Source organism: Bombyx mandarina, chromosome 23 (assembly GCF_030267445.1).
Source record: "Bombyx mandarina strain Sakado chromosome 23, ASM3026744v2".
In the NCBI taxonomy this organism is placed as follows: Eukaryota; Metazoa; Arthropoda; class Insecta; order Lepidoptera; family Bombycidae; genus Bombyx; species Bombyx mandarina.
The window spans coordinates 5863561-5883544 of NC_143229.1; the positions used below are offsets into that span (position 1 = coordinate 5863561).

General features: G+C 35.5%; 1 protein-coding gene and 1 non-coding gene across 2 annotated transcripts in view; both read right to left on the reverse strand.

Annotated features, from left to right (window-relative positions):
* The window catches only part of Su(var)3-3 (lysine-specific histone demethylase Su(var)3-3), a 344797-nt gene that overhangs the window by 102044 nt on the left and 222769 nt on the right, over positions 1-19984 (reverse strand).
* On the reverse strand, positions 14070-14142 carry TRNAK-CUU (transfer RNA lysine (anticodon CUU)). The gene has a single exon. It is a non-coding gene; the product is annotated as a tRNA-Lys (tRNA).

Sequence of the window (19984 nt, forward strand, 5' to 3'; positions counted from 1 at the left end):
AATTTAAAAATAATAATAATGCCGCATCCATCTAAACGTTACTCTTGGTTTCTGGTATGTCCTGTAGCTATTTCCTCCTGCCAGTATCGTAGCGAACCAAGTAAAACCTGAATACGTCGATGGTCCACGCTCGGGAAAGTAATTGCCTGAATTATAATCGTTTAGTAAACAGTAAGGCTGTTTATAAGCCACTTTACACGAATGATAATAAAATTGCCGTATTTTTGTTTATTTTTTATTGCTTAGATGGGTGGACGAGCTCACAGCCCACCTAGTGTTAAGTGGTTACTGGAGCCCATAGACATCTACGACGTAAATGCGCCAAACCACCTTGAGATATAAGTTCTAAGGTCTCAAGTATAGTTACAACGGCTGCCCCACCCTTCAAACCGAAACACATTACTGCTTCACGGCAGAAATAGGCAGGGTGGTGGTATCTACCCGTGCGGACTGCACAAGAAGTCCTACCACCAGGAACTAATGATGTAGTTTTTTAATTTCGTGTTTACTACACTTTTAATAATATAATAACCGATAACGGCAGCTTCGAGAAGCTAATGGTGACTGACAAGGTGGACGGAAGAAGACCACGAGGTGGAGGCCCGACACATTTGGCTCACAAGATCCGCACTGCCCTCGACACCAGAGTTCACGATGCTCTACACTCGGCATGATCCGGAATAAACTCTTGTTGCGAGGAGGTGGTCACGACACTCAGTATTGAGGAAACCGAAGCAAGAAGAAGAAGACTACACTTTTAAAAAAATCAAGTTCGGAAAATGCGAATCTTCAGATAACAAACAGAGGTTTAAGAACTAAAGATAAGAAGTGTTAAGATTTGATACGACAGTGTGCACAGGTAAATAAATTTTCGTTACCGCGCTGTGATAAAATAAAATAAACCGGAAGATCGTTAAATATTTTAATGTAGTTTTTTACACAAAATCTCAGAATATATACCTATACATTATTTAATGATATACTAAACCGATTATATATTCTGATCGTTGAAGTCTGCTTAAATTTATTGACAAAGTCTTTGACCGTGTTTTCTCTCAACATGATTCCAATAAATTGATGCATTTTAATTTCATTTCTTATAGAAGAAGTACGTGTCTAATGTTCGTGTTAAGACCCGACGTTATCCCAACACCTTTAATTATATCGATGACAAGTCGTTACTTGATAAATTACACACATTTATTACAGATCTTATTAATAAAATGTATATTAAGTAAGTAAATAATAATAATATCTGGAAACATCACGCACGGTCATGTAGCCCCAAATTAGCATTCCTTATGTTATCAGTACCAGAGACTGACATATATACGTTTAGATGTAAATACATATCGCCTTTTCGCATTAAAAGTGTACAGTTCCCAAAAATATTCGAAATTGAGTTAATATGCGGAAACATTTGGTACCTATCACCAGTATTTTTCTCAAAAATACTGTCAAAAGAGCGTAGTTTAATTTTTTTCTGTTTACTTATGTTTTACTACTATTGACAAAATGATAACATAATTTTATCTTACTTTAAACGACTGATAATGTAACTGGTAAAAATTCAATAATATATGTTGCAAAGATGATTAATATTAAAAATATTACACGTTAAACCTTTAAAACACTCTCCTGTGAAATTAGTAAGTTCTGAAATTATACAGTTTTAATGCGAGAAGACGATATGTAGAGAAACACCCAGACAAAGGGCAAACAAACCTGTTCATCACACGAATGTTTGCCCGATGTGGGAATCGAACCCACGAACCGCGGTGCAATAGTCAGGACAGGCTAACTACTGAACCACCGAGTCAATCACCATTTTAACGTTTGCAGTAGAACGATCGAGTAAACAATACGGACTCGTGGTTATACTTAAATGTAAATACTACGCATCGACAACCTCAGTTTTACAAGTCGTATGTACCTACATACCTGTAGATATCGGTTCGAACTGTGGATGAGCTTGATTTATGCGCGCCGGCTACATTAAATTACATCTAGATCGAACATCGCCATAAATTATAGTGAGCACTGTAAATCTGCCGTGTGCGTCGATGGTCAAATCATGTAGCCAAACTGTGCAGTACATCGCTGCATGACAACGTGAGCTATCGAATTTCGAATTGTTTTTTACTAATCCATTTCTACTTTATTCTTTATTGTACACGCACAGTTAATACAATATAATAATTGCGAAAAGTTATAAAAATGGCGAGCTTAATTCAACAATTCAGTTATCTACCAGCTAACCGTTCTTAAAGAGGGTGAGCTTTACATAGGTGGGTAAAAAAGTACAATCTAATTTATTTATTTATTTATTTATTTATTAAGTCGCACCAACAAAGTGATCATCAATACAAAACATTGACAAATTGACAAAAGTTCATGGCAGATGTCACCTCAATTATAGGTGCAATAGACAGTGCATTAACATCAAAAATAAAAAAAATATACAGCTAAGATTTGAATACATTTCATTCATTGCTTAAGATTTATTTATTATTTATTTATCAATTTACTTATTGATACAGTATACAATGTAACTTTCCAATGTAACGCATATTTCAGAATTACTTACCGGTGGTAGGACCTATTGTGAGTCCGCGCGGGTAGGTACCACCACCCTGCCTATTTCTGCCGTGAAGCAGTAATGTGTTTCGGTTTGAAGGGCAGGGCAGCCGTTGCAATTATACTGAGACCTTAGAACTTATGTCTCAAGGTGGGTGGCGCATTTACGTTGTAGATGTCTATGGGCTCCAGTAACCACTTAACACCAGGTGGGCTGTGAGCTCGTCCACCAACCTAAGCAATAAAAAAAAAAAGAATACATAGCATTCCTATTATACATAATACCGGGCTGTGGCTTCAACCCACGCGCGTAAAAACATAATTATTTCTCATTTTCAATATGCAACCCGGTGGGCGCTATCTAGTATGGTATTTAAAAATGTATCAACCTCAACGATTAAACTTAAATTATATTTATACGAACCGGTATTTCATTAGGTACTTATTTGCATAAATCCATATTTATTACGACGATTAATAATAGTCTGTATCTACTAATGAGTGTAAAATATTATATGAGACATATTATACTCAAAATGTATCTACGAATATTGTAATATTGCTTAGTTTTAAAGCTATATGAACGCTAAATTGGTCGAGAAGTTTCTCTTGATCCCTAAGATTTATACTAATAACAGTTTATGGTTAACTAGGGGGTCCCTATCCCACAGCGAACTCCAGCCGGCTTTACAAGACAGATACGTCGAATCTGCGAAGTTCAGGTAAAATTAGTACCAAGCTTCTGTTGAACGATTACTGTGCAGTGATTTATTTGTGTTTCATTTCATCGTATTTATTATCACTCTGATCTATTTTTAATCGTCTGTCGTCGATTCGAATTAAGACATCACCATATTTTAAAGAACAGTAAAAACGAAGAAATAAATTTAATAATTTATTATTGTACTTTTCCAATTATATATCTGATTGAAAAAATCCATTAAAAGTTTTTAAATAGCATTAATCACCATCAGCCCACATACGTCCACCGCTGAATATATCTCCCACCAAAATATACCAACTATATCAACATCAACTATATCATATCACCTACCTAATGTTTTAAAGGTAGGGTAAATTATACAATTAGATTCAGTGACAGTTCATTAATTTAGCCCTGGGTAGCAATTTCGCTATTTTCCCAGGGTTGCTGGAGTCAAAAGCGACGGTGACCATTTACTATCAAGTTGGTTATGGCATACGTATGGTTATGGCAACAAAAATGTACAACATACATCGGGTACAATGATTGGGAATAATCAACTAATTAATTTCCTGCTGTTTTTATTGTACAAATGCAAAAAAAAAAAAAAAAAATTAAATAAAGACTTACAGTAGGTAAAATAATCGTAATAATTTTTTTATTCATCTGTTTGTTCTATGATTTACTGTTTCATATTATCAATACAAAATTATGTGTGCATTTCAACGAATAATAGTCAAAATTGAAGAATTAAATTATTTTTTTGTATATAGATATAGGAAAAGGTGCAAAAAAAATGAAGCTAACCCTTATTCTATGAATTTCGGCGTCAGTGCCTATCACTCATCTCATCAACAGTTAGTTAGTTTAGTTACCTTATGTTTTATTTTTTGTAACGAACGAAATAATACCGTATCCGTTCCGTGGACGTTGGTCACACTAACATACTAAAACGACGGTCACAAAACGTGGACAGTTAAAAATAAATTATAAATAACAAGCGAGCCACAAACGAGGTTGTTTGCGGGTCGAAGATGCCAGCCTGATAAATCACGGAGGGGGCCGGCTCGACCCCGACTAACAGCGTAAGTGATGAGAAATGTGATGGTAAAAACATCTACATATTTTAATTGAACTTATGAACACACTGAATTATCGACGTGTTAGATGAAGGTTTTATAATAAGTCGTAAATCTAATAATACTTTGCGATATTTTTAACATACAAGACGGGGTTCGCGGTGAAGGAATAACATCGTGTAATAAAAATTAAACCCGCAAAATTATAATTTGCGTAATCACTGGTGATAGGACCTCTTGGGAGTCTGCACGGGTAGGTACCACCACCCCGCCTATTTCCGCCGTGAAGCAGTAATGCGTTTCGGTTCGAAGGGTGGGGTAGCCGTTGTAACTAACTATACTGAGACCTTAGAACTTATATCTCAAGGTGGGTGGCGCATTTACGTTGTAGATGGCTATGGGCTCCCAGTAACCACTTAACACCAGGTGGGCTGTGAGCCACCCATCTAAGCAATAAATAAAATTAAAAAAACAAAGTAAAAACGCGCGTTTTCTGGGAATAACAATGAATTGAGTGACACAAAGTAACGCTTTGAAAAAAAGCATATAACAATAATAAACAAAATACATTCAGCTTAAAAACTGTACACATGCATTCACAACAATTAGTTCACGGGACGTGAAAATTACCTAGAATGTTATAATTGTTGCAATCTAGTTATTATGGAACAAAAGGTTGTTCAAAATAATTAGTACCTAACTAATTGTTAATTTCAGATCAAAGTCCCGATTCTGAATTCCATTTCATTCGTATTGTTTTAACTTTTGTGGTTTATTTTTTTATTTGCTTTGGTGGGTAGGCGGATTCTCGGTAACATTCTATTAAGCAGTAAAACATGGAAACATATCATGTACAATTATAATACAATGTTAGGAACTGGATAACATTGCACAATGCTATTGAGATTTGGAAATCATATCTCAAGAAGCGTGGCGGGATTCACATTCTGACGTAAAACAATCATACAGTAAATTACACTACCCACCTTGAGGCATAAGATCTTGGGTACGTTAGAATAATATATTTGGTTTTTCTTTCTAGGCGGAAATGCGTCATAGGTTCGATTTTAAATTGCAGACAGAATCTATATATTAATACGCGAAGCAAAAACTTTTTACCCCTTTTTACGCAAAATGCACGGACGGAGGAATATGAAATTTTCTACTTGACTATAGAGACTTCTTCTTCTTTGACTATAGAGAAGGAGTGCATATTGATATTTTTTTTTAAATTATGCTATAATAATATATTAAATCAATAAAAAAAACATTACACACACTACCATGTATTAGACACACACGCATGTATATACCTTTTATTTACATTCAAACTTTTGTCATTGCTTAATGTCTGTGGTCAAATTGAAAAGAGATTCATATTGTTTATCTTCATTAAAATTTGTCTATAGTGTAGTCTTGGCGAAATCTGTGATTATAGAAGTATGATAGTCTTTGACAATAGAACATTAATAATGTTCAAACTTATAATTTCAATTAATTATAGTCGAATTTCCACTACTGCGGTACCACTATTACTGATAGATATATAGGTTTACAGAGTTTTATAAGTTTAAATATTTACATATATAGATAATAAACACTCAGATAAAAAGCAAACAAACTTGCTCATCACACGAATGTTTACCCGATGTGAGAATATTATAGAATCGATGACCTTCAACGGTGAGGAGCACCCAGTACCACACCACCGAATCAGTACTAATTACCTCAGATCTGATTCGAATGATAGTAACAATGGCCAATGTAATTAAAACTTCGCTATTACGTTTAGAGGTGAACGCTGACAATCACGTTGCATTGTCTATTGCCAGGTTCCGGTCAAAGTTTGACAATTTCAAATCCTTAAAAAAAAAAGCTGTCCTCTTGTCAACAGAATTTGCCTCTGCACACATCTGCTAATTTTTTTTTACTTTTTCAAATAAACTCAACATAAGCACGTTAAATGAAAAGGCGTTATTGCAAACAGGCAAAAGCAAACAACTCGGCGCAAACACAAATCAGAAAAACGTGTTAAATATTTAATATTTTCGACACGTACCAATTAACACTTGGCCGATATCTACATCAAACACACGCGATACGAAGATACAGTTAGTTATAAACGATATATAATAGAATTTGTTCAAAAATATCGTTATCTCTACGACTCGTTCATGCTTCGTGTTATAACGGATGTTCGTTTTTTTGCCAATTAGCTTACAAATGGTCCGTACAAAAACATTGGTCAGTGGATATAAAACGATTTACGAAGTGCTAATCCAGTTACAGCCATAATCACTAATAATATTGGGTAGATTTTTTATGAGCCTGTTGAATCTCTAACTCGTTTAGTAACTGCGGATGAAAAAATATATATACGAACTGGTTTTAAGTGAGCAGCGGAGGCCAGTGCATGCTGACACCCGTCTTGGGACATGAGGTCCAAGACCACTCCATTCAAAGTGGATTGCACGATCGCTTCTCCAGAGCAGAAAAAAACGTAGGGTGGTGGATCATGCAAGCTCGCAATGTAGCCTTATTTTACCACCAACAAAATAAGAGAACAAAATAATTTTCGTACAATAAAAATACCAGGTGCCAATAACGAGCTATGGTCAGAGCTGACGTGTCAGTGACAAGCTCAATAATTATCAAATTATCCACATTGGAAACTCGATCGCGTAATTGGTAGTTACGTTCTTTGCATCGAAACGAAAAAAAAAATCGATGCTATTTTTAAAATTCAACGTCACAAGTAGTGTAAATAATGCGCCCCGATGTGGATTCATCTAGAATTCTAGAACCTTCTTAAATTATTGAAACGATAAAAAAACGCACGTGCAATTTTTCATCATTCTGTTGTACGATAAAAGCTATTTACATTTTCTTTTAACGCCAATACGTTCGTTGTTGTAATAAATAACTCGTTTTATTCATGTATTCATTGGTCAACAAGATAAATTATGTTTGTTGTATGCGTCACGAAAGCAATTTAAAATTGGAATCTCTCTAACTATCGTCTTCTAAAATTTAATGTTCTCAATATATAAAACGAATGTTTGTTTTTTGTACGTATTTTATGAGTTGGCGCGTAGTTTTTTTTATATGAATTGAAATTTTGCACTTATTGCTGGCACGCTTGGAAAACTATAATACAATGCAGTGAACGTATATATGACGTAAATAGTATCTGGAATTTCCTCAAGGCATGGAGATTCGGTTCGACGAGTATTAATTGGTAATATAAACAAATATTTACCCAATGCGTCATGCCAAATAACGGTCAAGATAGGCAACTTAAAATATGAACAAACTTAGGTAATCCATTGTGAATTAAATTGGTTTAAAAATTGACTAATTGGTAGATCATAGTATAGACTGTAAATATGATGTGTAAATTGCGTAAGTGTTTCGTAGATGTATCTATTATCTTTGGTTGAAAACAGCGTTGGCCCCTCCAAATATATCCACGACTGATTGTTTTAAAAAAAATCGTCTATTCGTTCCCTGCCTTTTGGCATCAGACTGGTTTGGACCATCAATGATCATTATTCGTTTCTATGTCGTAATTAGTCTAGTCCACGTTTAATCAATGTATCGTAATATGAGACAAGCATGTCCCTACTTCAATACAATACGTCGATGAGTTCTGAAAGTTACGATTTTTGCTCGAGTCTGATTTATTATTTGGGGCGTTTTTTGAACGCTTAATGCTCTCTCTCCATTACCTGCCTACAAAGAATATTGCGGTATTTTGGTCATGTTGCACGCAGGGTTACCAGAAATTTGGAACGCCTTGTGGTGACCGGTAAAATAGAGGGAAAAATGCCTAGGGGTAATAAACGATGGTCGGACCAAATAGCGAAGGAACTGAGGGTACCTGTCAACGACGCACTCCACCAAGCTACAAAACCGGATCGATGGAGACAGCTGGTTGACGGAATCGGACGGAGTCACGATCCTCAGCAGTGAGGGACCGATCGAAGAGAGAGAGAGAGAGAGAGAGAAAGATAGAGAGAGAGAGAATGTGCTCTCGGGGTTTCTTAAAATTTCAAACTTTTTAAGGACTGACGTGCACACTTAATTGTCCAATTGAAATTCAACTAAAATATTTAAATGCAAACATACGCAAATTTTGCTTTCAGTTTTATTCAGAACGCACCGAAATAACATTGAAACTCGTGTATTATGTACTGCGAAAACTACTAACTGTATTGTTAATGATGTAACAAAAATCAAGCAAAGACAAACAGCGAGACGATAAAAGACTAAAACCAAAAAGAATGACTTCTGTATGTGAATAATTGACGCAACAGGTGAAGTATAAATCTCGTACAAACGAACCCGTGATTAAGATGATCATACATCAAGAGTCAGGGAGTACGCCACACGCGATGCTCGCACCTATTCATCGATCGTGAACATTGAAGATGTTTAATAACATACTTTATGGAAGCGGCAAATAATCCCGCCGATTGCGTGTCATTTCATAAAGCAAAAAGCTCAAATCCTACATGATTAAAGGCGTGACACTTTCTCTTTGACTTCCTTATAACGAACGGAGATGAATTTTCGTATTCCAAGAGAATGTTGTTACGGTTTATTGGTTATATTTGACTAAATCTATGACAAAATTTCCTTTTAGTTTTTGAATATCATGGCAATTTTGTTACAACAGTATTAATGTTTTATACAACATAATTCAGTTATTTTATTTTCTAAGTTTAAATAACTAGAAAGATTCTGCTTCTTCGCTTCGATATAGAAAAATCTTTATTCTGAAACTTAATTTGCAAGCGATGAACAAAATGATCAAGTAACAGCCATCGGTCTCACGGAAGACTGTATGGCGTGAAGCGTGCACTATTTTCCTTTTTCGAGTAGAGTGAGCGATTTATCGCTAGCAGCTGCGATTTTTTTTCCTCTGCTTTGTAACGCGATAAATCGTTTTTGCTGTTAACTTTCCGAGCACAATTTTCGGAAAAAATGTTGCCGGTTTTTGTCGACTATATTAACGGTGCATGGTATTTAAAGTTATATAAGCAGTGGTTCAAGCGATATCTGATAACGTGTCAATTAAGGGTTTTTCAGTTACGTGTAAAATTTATTTCACAAAGTCATAGCAATCTTGAATCTTTGGGATTGTTCTTTCTGTAGGATCGCGGGCTGTTGTAACACTTGGCCCTTGTAATTTTTTTGGATTGTTTAATTTCAAGATCGATTGTTGGATTGTTAAATTCTCTTTGACATAATTATGTACATTTTATTTTAACTTAATTCACATAAAATAATGGTTACTTGTCTGTGTTTTAGCCAAACAGTTCACACTAAAACTTGAAGGTACATAATTTTTTTTTCTAGAAATTATTATCTTTCATCACAAAAATACTTAGTATTTTTTAACCAATATGCATTTATACACTGATTGATTCTCATATGATTTATTATCATCATTACTGTAAATGGCGAACAGGAAAAAAAAAACATTGTAAAAAGGAGAATTCTCGAAAAAACAAACGTATGTAAAATTTATTGACATTGGATTTGGAAATTGTGTTTTCTGAAGAGGATACTATAAATATTCGAAAGGTCGCGTTAACGAGCCGCCCTGGTCGATCCGAGACGCAAAGAGCAATAAAGAACAATTTCACTGAAGATACCAAAACATAAAACAAAAACACGAAATCCAATTTGGCAAATTTTGAACATCGCGATCCCGTCAACAATTACTAATAAAATAAAATCGAACACTCCAACAGAACAAAAAAATGGACAAGGTACATAAGTTAAAGCACAATATCGAAGTGAAATACATGTATGACTGACGTATTTAATAAAAACGTAATAGAATTTCAAAAACCAATTAATTTATCTTTGGGCAAATGACCACTATTTTGTACATTTCTTTAAATGACATTTATAGTGAAAACTGTTAAAACCTCCATTCTACGCAAAGTCTGTACAAATGCAAAATAAAGTGCAGATTACCAGTACACCCATCGTGGAATTTAAGAACGCGGATATCTTTCGTGGATCTAGTTAAGGCCCGTATGTTATGTCGAACCCGTATACCTTGTAATGATTGGCTCCGTATCAGCTGAAAGAATCCCTTGCAAAATTACCGCCTCATAAAAGTAGGTACGTATTCGGCGAGATTTCTCATTCAGCGCTTTATCAACTCATTTCAATCTTTCGCATGTTATGACTCGCTACAGGTTCACAGCGTATTGATTGAACAGGGCGACTTTTTTTTTGCCACAATTTTTTATTCAAACGATAATAACGACTGCGAAAGATTTGGAAGGACAGAGAAGGCTTACTAAGAAGACTAACGTTAGATCGATGAAACGCCTTGTGTTTCTAATCTTTCTCTATGGAGCCGAAAACTGGTCTCTGAGACTGCAGGATCACCGTAAAATCGATGCACTAGGGACGTGATGCTGGAGAAGCCTCCTAAAGATTCATTCTCAGACCCAGCTATCAAAAACTAACTATCATCAACTGTACAATTACGGATTTTAAAGTTATTTGGGTACATCTCCAGAAAAGAGGCCTGATGGAGAGTCTAGTTGTTCAAAGCCAAGTGGAACACAAGTGATCTCACGGCGGATCACCAACCTGCTGGACTGATCTAATATAGAAAGTAATTGAGTCCACCATGGTCCAGTCTACTTAAAACACTTCGAATGTCCACAAGTGGAAGAGCATCACCAGGAGGGCAATCCTCGTAAGCATTGGGGACTTAACGAATGCTTTTGCGTGTACTTTATCGGCGTAACCACGACCACTCTGACAGGAGTGCCCAATTAAGAAGAAGAAGAAGAAGACAGGTATCCTTACATACTTTTTAAAATAAAAAACGAACATCATTTAATAGTTTATGTGCAGGAGATAATTTCGTTTTTAAATTTTTTGCAAGTGTTCCTAAAAAATCCAAAATAGTTTAGTTACGAGATCAATTTTAAATAAACACAAATACATTTTTCGACTTTACCAATTCGACTGTCTAAATAAGCTATAAAACGAAAATAGTTTTTATTCCATCGCATTTATGAAACAAACATTCGCAAAGGACTTTATTACGCAAAACAAGGCAAGAAATAGGTCTAGGTTACACGCCACGTGGCATTACTTAGTTTTGTTTGCTTACAATATCTTCACTGATCTTCAGCGTCGACAATGGTAAGGTCTTATTTTTAATTTAATTTCACTTAATTAGTATTAAAACCTGAAAGTCTGGATGTTCTAAAATACATTTACAAACCATTTAGAATTCAGTTTCAAATTATCATCTGAGTGTCATGAACACCTTGTATACAGGGAAACCGATGGATCTAATTTAGATCTAATCAGCTTTCAACATTTGCAGGAATATTTATTTACTATATATGTATGTAGGATTACTAAGAACGGAACGTATGAAAAGAGTGAATGAGAGAAAACAGAAAGGGAAAAGAGAATGACAGACAGAATGACAAAGAAAAGGAAGATGGCGAAGACGGTTAAAAAATGAGTAAGGCGTAATAAAAGCGTTAATTAATTTTTTAATTATTATTATAAGAGAAGATTTTGAAACAGTGGACGTTTTATTTTATGCGCTGCGACCCTATGTATGTCCATATTCTTCATGTCATATCTACCTTTACACTCAATAACATATAATGTGTGTTACTCTGAACTATGTAACTCTAATAAAAACTAATCTATCAAATATGTAACGCAAGCTACTACCGTCTCGATTTCAAATAACAACCAATAAATCATTCAACTAATGAAAACCGAAACAATAAGCGTATCAATATACTCAATATATTTTGAGACAAGGGTTCAATATCCTCCGCATTGATATATTGACAGTAGAATACAATAAGTTGACACAAATAGAGTACATACAACACGCCACACAATACGAAGCGTGGGCCGCGGAATGTATCCGTCTACAATCTACTCGACGTCAATCCAAACATATTTAAATGAGAATACGTCACACTTAACTGAACGAATCTACACTGAATTACGATAACAGCTGTCTTATTTTGCAACAGTAAGTAATTTTATAAAAATTGGCGTAGTCTTTTAGTAATAATATTATTATTACACTTTTTGTAATAAAATTATTATTACAAAAACACTACGCCAATTTTTAATAGGATTTTAGGATAATGTAATGCGGAGGGTAGTGACAAGCACACCACGCATTTCTATCGGTGGAAGAACTTTTGGAATATTTACAAGTTACTTATTTTATTTAATTTTTTTTATGCCTTAAGTCAAGACATACATAGTTTTATATAGGTATTGCATAGCAAGCAGAAAATTTGCTAGAATATGTGGAGTGAAAAAACAAAAATACTATTTTATGATTTCTTATTTTATTTTCGATAAAACGAAAAGTTGATTGATGAAAAAAATTTTTTTAAGACAATTTGTATATATGTATAAACATAGAAAATACTCCACTCTGATTTAAATTAAATAAGAATGAATTGGAATCACTTATTTTGGTACTTTAAAATATATATAAATAAACAATATTTTTTTCATCTTTTCTTTGCTTAGTTCACCGCTATACCAAGTCAATAACGCCGATAAAGAATATTTATAAAACAGAATCTTTTTTTTTTACATCAATAAATAAATTGTTATGTGTATGACGCTAGAAAAATCTCAGGTTTATTTAAATCCAATTACTTTAACGATGTTTGAAAACCATCTCATAATTATACAGAGCTGAGCCACGATTATGGTAAAAAAAAAAAAGTTTTTACAACGCTTTAATAATGACTACATTTTATAGCGGTATCTCATAACAGCATTAAAATAATTTCACGTGCGAGCCCTAATTAGGTTAAGTAGTAATTTCACAAAGACGTTGACTAAAAAGATTCCGAGTTCTCGTTTTTAATCTTTCTGTCAATCTAATTAAAGTTGTTACGGTTATTGTTGGAATATGACTTCATGAGGGTCATTTAGGTGAAATCTCACTTGTAGGTAGCGGCTGATTTGCATCTCTCGTGTCTATCGGTGATGGTCACCACTCGAAATCAGGTCACCAATTTAGCTGCTATCGATGTAAAAAATAGACGCCGCAAATTATTGTGGTTTTAAGAATACGATAGCCACAAATCTACTCGCATTATGACGTCACAACTTAGCATCAGGTTGGCCATGAAATCGCCGGCCTAATTACACGGACGAAAAATATGTACTAATAACAAACAGATCATCTATGAGTATTGGAGCGATAGCTATCGACGAAAGAGCTGCAGTCTCCATACTTTCAGTGCGGAACCATCATGCCGCCACAAATCTCTACTTCATGTGTGTAGAATACCGATTGAATTTATTCAACTTTCCCGCCGCCGCTGCTTGGTAACAAGAATCCTACAAGGAGTACCTTATACAGTAATATATTTAGTCTATTATATTAACAGCAAACAACTATTTTACATTTCTTCCTCAAATACTCAAACAATTACTATACGAACATTGCAAAAGGACATGAAAGCTATTTTGAAAATTTTATGAATAAAAGAATATATTTACTAATATTTGATATTATTTTAGTTTACCAAGACAACTAAAAGAATTACCATTATGGTTTCATTTCAAATAGACCGAAAGTGATTATTATTATTCTTTAAATGCAATAATAAAATTGTAACCTTTAAAATCAATTATTGTAAATGAAAATAAGGCACAAAAATTTGCGCCCAACGTGGGGCTCGAACCCACGACCCTGAGATTAAGAGTCTCATGCTCTACCGACTGAGCTAGCCGGGCTTGTCAGAGATGTGACAAATTTTCGATCTATTTCTAAAATTACAACTACGCCTAGTATGCTTTAAAAATTGTATGAACATTTTTATTTATTTATTAATTCTTACATAGATCAATGAACAATTTTACGTTCCATCTGTTCATGTGAAGTAAGCTACTAGATAATAGGACTAGATGTTATCTTGAGCCTTTTTTTCCTGCCTATTCGCTGATAGCCTAAGGGACTATTCCAGCTACGCCCGGACGGGTTAATGAGCTCAGGTTCAACCGAAGGAATTTAATAGCCCTAGCAAGAGCAGTACAGTGCAGAATTTACAACGCGATCGAAATTGCGACCCACTGAGAAGATCCGGCGGGAAATTCACTGGGCTACTCAAGTCACTAACGCCTTCGATACCACAAGGAATGGCGTCTCCCACCTCGAGACACGAGATGTAAGTCGCAATGGTATAGTGTACAGGGTGTCCCACTCCTCAAATTGGAATGGGAGACTGCTTGACGGTTAAAATACAGATAGTGCAATTAATTTTATGAGCTCCTCCTCCTCCTTACTTCGACAATTCTCAACGCTGAGGGTCGTGGCCTCATCTAAGAACTTTCTCCTGGATTGTCCTGCACCATTCCTGCCTATCCTCGGCTGTGTGGATATGACTTTATGAGCTATACTATAGTTTATGAGCTAATGAATTTTAAATTTTACTTAAAATTTCATTAATGTTAATATTTAAAATTATTATCAAACACGTGTCTTTTATATTTATGTCATTTTAGCTAGTGTTATCTACTTTGAATCTTAAGTTGTTTATTTAAAGAATGTACACGCCCGTATAACGAGATTAAGATGTGCATAATTATTGAATAGGTCGTCATGTTGTTATCGAAATTTATGTCCCAATAAATTTCAAGGCAATTTTCGAGTTTTAATCATAGATTTAACGAAAACAGAAACAAAAATTATATACATCACCGAATTATATATGTATATATTATAAAATTATTTTTCCTTTTTGGTCGATCTTAAAATTAAGGGAGCGGGATAGATAATTATTTAAATACATGATGTGATTACCACTGCTAGTCACTGAATACTTTGACTGGGCGCATAACAAGATGACAGCATGCCTATGGTCACTGGCTCGAGACTGGTTAAATGCTCTTTCTGTACTGAAATTCTTCACTTCATATGGTTTAACAAACACTATTTACCTGCAACAAAAAAAAAATTTCGATTAAAGTCAAGCTCGGATTCAAATTAGATAATGTAAACGAAACGACAGATCTCATGCAACTTTAGATAGACATATCCAATGATCGGGGCCATTCATCACCGGATAAGTGAAGTTTAACAACATTTAAATGTTCGAACGATGACTGTGAACAATGGTTATCGGCTGATAGAATCATCGATAAAACCCGGGCACGATCTACGCACGTAGCGCGATACGCGCCGGTATAGCTCCCGTGCGCCGACTTATTGGTACAGCAGTTAGGAATTCAGCGCTTCAATTACGAACGTTCGTCCTATGATACAGAACACAAAGTTCTAACTAGAATAAAATATTATTATTAGAAACCGAAAACCCACACACAGATTTTTTTTTCCTACCTTTTCTAGTATACTCGAGGGGTTATTCGAGATTCATCGAGCTAGTATGTGAGCTCACGGGGTTCAAACCGGGGATGTTGCTAACACTGGCCCTAGCAAGAGCAGTGCTTCGCAGAATCTACCACCGGATCGGAAACGCGACCCACTGAGAAGATCCGGCGAGAAACTAAGTGGGCTGTGTCTATGGGTTAATTCACTCGTCGAGCCGTTCAACGAGGACGGTGGCCGGTGCTTGTGGTACTTAAAAGCACCGTTAATGGACCGAGAGGATCCGTAATGACGTGTAAAGGATTTAGCGTTTCAATTACGAGCGTTCGTCCTATGAATCAGAACAGAAATTTCTAACTAGAATAAAATATTATTATTAGAAACCAAAAACCCATACACACACATGATAACGGTCGTGGTGAACGACAAGATAACAATATTGGAATTGTCGTGGTCGTCGCTATAAGGAGTATGTATGAAGCGATGTGACTGTGCCCATTTTAAAATTCCACTGTTACTAATTAAACAACTACCGCATTAAAGAATTAACAGCGAATTAAATTCAAACCTACAATGTGTTCAAATAATAATTTGTCAAATTAGTGATTTATAAGACGCATGCGTACGTGTGTTTAGTTACAGCCATTCTGTCTTCTTTTGCTGCGAAGCAGTCATACGTTCCGGTTTGAAGGGTTAAAGAATCTACAATACAATTAAAACTTCGACCTCATTTCTCAAAGAGGATAGTGTCAATTAATTTAAGTAACAAAAGGTGTTCCACGCTGTTCGCCTACCCATGTTTGCGAACGAACGTTTGTCTCGAAAAGAACAAATATACTACTTATTAGATTACATGTACATGAATATTAGTCGACAGTTTATAAGTGTTCCAATTGGAACGATGATTACACATCTTGATAATTGAAATTGTAATTACGTGAATTCTGTAAAATTAGGGCGTTTTTATTTTATTTTTTTATTGCTTAGATGGGTGGACGAGCTCACAACCCACCTGGTGTTAAGTGGTTACTGGAACTCATAGACATCTACAATGTAAATGCGCCACCCACCTTAAGATATAAGTTTTAAGATTTCAGTATAGTTACAACGACTGCCTCACCCTTCAAACCGAAACGCATTACTGCTTCACGGCAGAAATAGGCAGCGTAGTGATACCTACCCGCGCTGGCTCACAAGAGGTCCTACCACCAGTAATAAAACCACCAGTAATATAAGCATTACAAAAATTAAGTTTCTTTTGACGGGGTTCCAGAATGAGTCCAGATAAAATTGTATAAGTATTTTCGCGGAGATAGACTGATGTTTTAAGCGGTGTTAAAAGTTTGTGGACATTACAATGTAAGTGTAATTTCACCTTGACAAGGTTCGAAGTGTCAACCGCCTAAATAATAATGGCTATTCTACTTTTATTGCCATAAACGGTGATTGTCTTTTGGCATAAATTGTTATGACGGTGTTACGTACTTAATTAATCATTAACTCCATACTTATTTACAGTAATAATATACTTATCAATTTTAAAGGCTTATCATTTACAATTCAATTTCCACGCAAGTGGCCTTTTGTAATTCAAATCATTTGATTATATAAATATAAATTGGATAAAATCGTATCATGAAAATGTTATTTTATTAAATTATGTTTTTGATTTCAGCTGTAACAAAAAATAAACATATATTAAACATATATGGGTATATAATAAGGGACAGTACCAAATCTATGACAATATAAGTAAAAAACAGGAAATCATAAATGTTAATTTCAATGTTCGAATGCGGTACGTAGATAGGGAGATAAAACAGTCAACAATATAATACCTGTATCTCATTCCCATAACATTCGTCGCATACCGATGCACCTAGTGTTGTAGTTTTACTATACAGGCATCCTATAGGATCCTTGCAATTCGCATATGTGTTGCCAATTTATAGAATGAATAGTCTCCACACCTCCTCGTCCTCGTCACAAACCTCGTCACAAATTAGTCGCTGTGATACAATTTCCGTCAACAACATCCTTGGCCAGCCCATACCGTAAGCTTCGAAGGCCAAGTACCTAGGGGTCACCCTCAAAAGAGAGATGATATTCGGTCCCCACATTAAGTCAGTACGCGTCCGAGCCACGTTCCTACTAAGTCCACTCTACCTACATAATCTGCCAGCGAAGTAAATTGTCAGCCTATTGAGTTTCTCGTCGAAATTTCTCAGTGGGTCGCGATTCCGATTTAGTGGTAGATTCTGCAAAGCAGTGCTCTTGCTAGGACCGGTGTTAGTAAATTCTCTCAAGTTACCCGTCTGCGCCTAGTTGGAATCCGTGGTTGGAATAGTGTCTTAGGCTGCCAGCGATTAGGTAGGGGACAAAAAAGAATAAATGGTCATATAACATAATATTTTATATTCTAAATTTTTTGCATCAGAAAGTCCAATATACGCAAAAAGTCAACAAAGAACATGTTCTCATTTTTAATAAATATGAACTTTTAATATTTCACTATTCACAATTTCATTGATAATATGATATATTTTCCCAAAAGTAATTATTATGCGAATAAAATACTTCGTTAGAAATAAACGACACTACTGGCAATACCTTCTGGCATGCAGAAGTCCAATGATGATATCATTCTCGCTCTCCGTATCGCGCGATTGGATCGTCGATACGAAGCACTCGTCTGTACTCGTTGGACACAAAATATATGACTCATATAAAAACGTATTCGATATGTCATGTGTCACTTTCGTAGATAAAACGTTTCAGTTACTATCTCAGAGCACATCATAAATGTACCAGATTCATACGTAAAGAAAATGTTATATAATATATAAAACAAAACGACATCAGTGGCAGCAAATAATTTCCAATACGCAGATATTATCTGAATCGTAAATACGAAATAGCATAATAATGTAAATCATATTCAAAGAAATAAAACAAAGATTGTGTTATGTAACTTTATATTATAATATTATTAATTCGGATTATGTGCAACCGTATGAATACTCTCATTAAAGGCGATGGCAACTATTTTATGGATCGACGTTACCCATAACTAGGGAGAGTCGACGCTTAATAATAGTTACTTGACACGAATGTAGCGAGCAAAAAATATATGGATGGTATAAAGGGACACGCGAGATCAAGCGATGCAATAAGTAATGGTTCGATGCCAGCTCGGCCATCGATTGCGGGCGTTATCTCAATAAAGACCAACAGAGTGCGTTCATTAGCACTCTGACACGACGCAATCATAAATTGTGGAACCCCGTTGCGACCCGCACGCTTACCCTTCCCCAAGCCCCCACGTACCTGGCCTGTATTCGACTTTTTGCCATTTCTATTGTTTTTAGCAGGAACCCCATAAACCGTAACAGCTTGATCTTTCTGATAATTCCCGCAGGTGTCACCCTTCACGCATGTCGAGTTTATTGCTCATGTTTCACCAGAAATATCCTTATATGTGAGCGATAACGGTGCAGCTGTCTAAATTAGTGACAACTCTGAGTTAGTCACAATTCATTATTTCGGTAGGTGGATTTATTTCCGAACCGTCTTAATTAAATTTAAATGGTAAATTCGCGCGATTTTTATTACAAAATTACATATTATGTGAATCTGCTTCGCTATTTGACATTGTTATCAATTGTGTTATAACGACATTAATTTTCTATTAGCATCTTAATAATGTGCAACGCTTAATTACTCACGATTACCGTGAAGGTGAGAAAAAAATCAATTATAAAAAACACATTTATCGTTCGTCATAAATACAGAAAACATCACAGCGAAAACTAGCTAACATGGAAAGTCATTAAACAAACTGGAATGCTACTTACAGAAGTCCTATGGCCGTCTGGCCGAGCATAAAGATCAATATCAGGGTGGCTCGATGCCAAAATCTTTTTAATATCGTCTCAGAAGAAACTGCAGAGTGGTTACGACCGATAACAACAAAACTATTACGTGAGCGGTCCGCTTGTGAATTGGTCAGAGCGTTATCTGTAATCAACGTCGACTGTTTAATCTTATTGTAAGGGAAAATGGAGAATAATAGCCGAAACCGACTTCCCTTAGCGCTTTTCAGTTGGCTGATAAATTCGGAGTACTCGTCTGAGTTCCGAGGGTTCTCGCGGTCGCGCATAACTTTTAATGAGTGCAGTTAGTTGGGCTACAAAGAACGTCGAGTAGTCGTTGGTGTAAATTGAGCGCTGTCAAGTGGCACTCAGGGCGCTG